Source organism: Marmota marmota, unplaced genomic scaffold (assembly GCF_001458135.2).
Source record: "Marmota marmota marmota unplaced genomic scaffold, marMar, whole genome shotgun sequence".
In the NCBI taxonomy this organism is placed as follows: Eukaryota; Metazoa; Chordata; class Mammalia; order Rodentia; family Sciuridae; genus Marmota; species Marmota marmota.
In genome coordinates, this window is record NW_026000174.1 from 57,544,177 (window position 1) to 57,547,198 (window position 3,022).

General features: G+C 35.4%; 1 pseudogene; it reads left to right on the top strand.

Annotated features, from left to right (window-relative positions):
• The first annotated feature begins 479 nt into the window (after window positions 1-479).
• On the top strand, window positions 480-1,412 carry LOC107158955 (annotated as a pseudogene).
• The last annotated feature ends 1,610 nt before the right edge of the window (window positions 1,413-3,022 follow it).

Below are 3,022 nucleotides of genomic sequence, written 5' to 3' on the forward strand. Positions count from 1 at the left end.
TATATATATATATATATATATATATATATATATATATATCACTATGTATTTTAATGGTTTCTCTAGGTTCCAATAATGTGAAAGGCTATTGAAGGAAACTAAGTTTTCTGTAGTTTTGCAATGCACCATCCTGATATTGATAAGTCCTTACTGAAAACCATTGAAACACATTTGGTTGGATATTTATCCTATGATAACAAGTTCAATAGAGTCATATTTACTTTTCTTGAGGAAGCCCTTGCTTTTTATTAGTTTGTTATTTCCTTATTTTCACATATAATTGGTAAATGCACTAAATACATTTTAGAAATTCAATTTTATTCAGAAAAAATAAAACCTTAAATGATAATCCCTTGGAAAATTTTATGTTTGATAATTTACATTCAAAGCACATGTTTAGTATTTATTTTACATTTTCTTCTTTTCTCCTTTGCAGATTGAGGGTTTCCAATCCATGACACCCACAATCAACTGAGATGATGCAGCAAAAGAACAATGTGACTGAGTTTGTATTGCTAGGATTGACACAGGATCCTCTGAGTCAGAAAATGGTGTTTTTAATCTTCTTAATTTTCTATATGGGGACTGTAGTGGGGAATATGCTCATTATTGTGACCATCAAGTGCAGCTGGACACTTGGAAGCCCCATGTACTTCTTCTTATTTTATCTGTCCTTTGTTGATTCCTGCTTTTCCACTTCCATAGCTCCTAGATTAATTGAGGATGCTATGCTGCAAAGAAAGTCATATCCTACAATGAGTACATGACACAGGTCTTTGCACTGTATTTGTTTGGCTGCATGGAGATCTTTGTCCTCATCGTCATGGCCGCTGATCGCTATGTGGCCATCTGTAAGCCTTTGCATTACCCAAGGATCATGAGGAGGTAGGTCTGTCACATCTTGATTGTCCTTGCCTGGATAGGGTCCTTTGTACATTCCATTTCTCAGATTATCCTGACCTTGAGATTGCCCTTCTGTGGACCCAACTTGATTGACCATTACTGCTGTGATCTGCAGCCCTTGTTAAAACTTGCCTGCATGGACACATATATGACCAATCTGCTGTTGGTGTCTAACAGTGGGGCAATTTGTTCCAGCAGTTTCGTGATTTTGATGATCTCATATGTTGTCATCTTGCATTCATTGAGAAATCACAGTGCAGAAAGGAGGAAAAAAGCACTGTCCACTTGCACGTCTCACATCATGGTTGTTGTCTTGTCCTTTGGTCCCTGTATATTCATATATACACGCCCCCCAACGACGTTCACCATGGACAAAATGGTGTCAGTTTTTTACACCATTGGTACACCCTTCCTCAACTCACTCATCTACACATTGAGGAATACAGATGTGAAAAGTGCCATAAGAAAGCTGGTGGCATGTTAAAACTGCATCAGAAAATACGGGATGAACTGAGGGCCACGTCTCATACTTATTCAGTTATGATTTGGTGATAAGTACAAATATTGAATGTAATCATGTCTGAATATTGTGGAAGTATCTTACTCTTATTGCATAAGTTTTAAGGTTCTTAATCTTTTAAGTTAATATACCATATTAGTTCATGTTTATTTGTGTGTCAGAGCTTGAGTATTCAAATAATCTTGTTGCAATAGAATTTTTAGAGACTTTTGTTTTCTACCATCCTGACTACCTCTTTGAATTGTAATATCATTACATTTAATTTCCTTACTTATGAGTTGTTCTCTTGACTCATAGACAGAAGCTTCCCCAAAATATTAATTCTGGCTCATAGTGTTTCTGAGAGCTCAGTTCTAGCCTTGGTGCCTGTGAGCTACATCTCATGACACTGTCTGCATACAAGTTTGGTAAGAAGGAAGACATTTATAAAATTAAAACCTGTTCAAACTTGTGAGCATCAACAATAATGTACAGTGATTTGTATTTAATTTCTTCTATATAACAGATTTCCAGCAAAGTACTGGGCTTCTTCATGAACATTTTAGGGCAAAGGATTGGATTCAGTGTATCAAGACTTCACATTTCATCTCATGGCTAGTTTCTGTTTGAAAAATTACATTCTTTTTAGTCAGATGCTTTACTTATTACATTCTAAATTTGTTATTATTTATTGTTTCCTTTGGCTACTAAGATAAAACACTATATGAGATTTCTAAATGTGCTAGTGAAAAAATCTCGAGATATTCAGGTACAATTAGTACATTGAAGTTACAATAACAAAACTGTGTGAGTCAAAAAATAGAAAGATATAACAATAGATGTTGCAAACTAAACTGAAAGTTTTTTGTTTGTTTGTTTTAACTATACTGAAGATACAACATAGTTTTAGAGACTGAAAAGCAAAGATATACAATCCAGTTGGAAAACAAAAATGGTATGATCTGTATTATTTAAAGTTAATCTGTATTATTTAAATCTGTATTATTTAAAGACAGGGTCTCACTAAGTTGCTTAGGGCCTTTCTAATTTTCTGAGGCTGGCTGTGAACTAGCAATCTTCCTTTCCTGGAACTCTCAAAATGCTGGGATTATAAGCATGCACCACCAGGTTATTTGTGCTATCTAAAAAGGGTTTGTACAGATTATTCACAACTTACGATTGTTAATGGAATTGTCGTGCTCAATTGTGAGGAGCACTCAACAGCTCCATGGTAGTTTTGCAAGCCCTGGGCTGTATCATGATAAGTCAATACTCCTTAGTTTCAGTTATCATAATGCACCCAGCCACAGCTTTATTATTATTATTATTTTTTAATTTTTTATTGTTGGCTGTTCAAAACATTACATAGTTCTTGATATATCATATTTCACACTTTGATTCAAGTGGGTTATGAACTCCCATTTTTACCCCATATACAGATTGCAGAATCACATCAGTTACACATCCGTTGATTTACATATTGCCATACTAGTGTCTGTTGTGTTCTGCTGCCTTTCCTATCCTCTACTATCCCCCCTCCCCTCCCCACCCCTCTTCTCTCTCTGCCCCCTCTACTGACATTCATTTGTCCCCCTTGTATTATTTTTCCCTTTCCCCTCA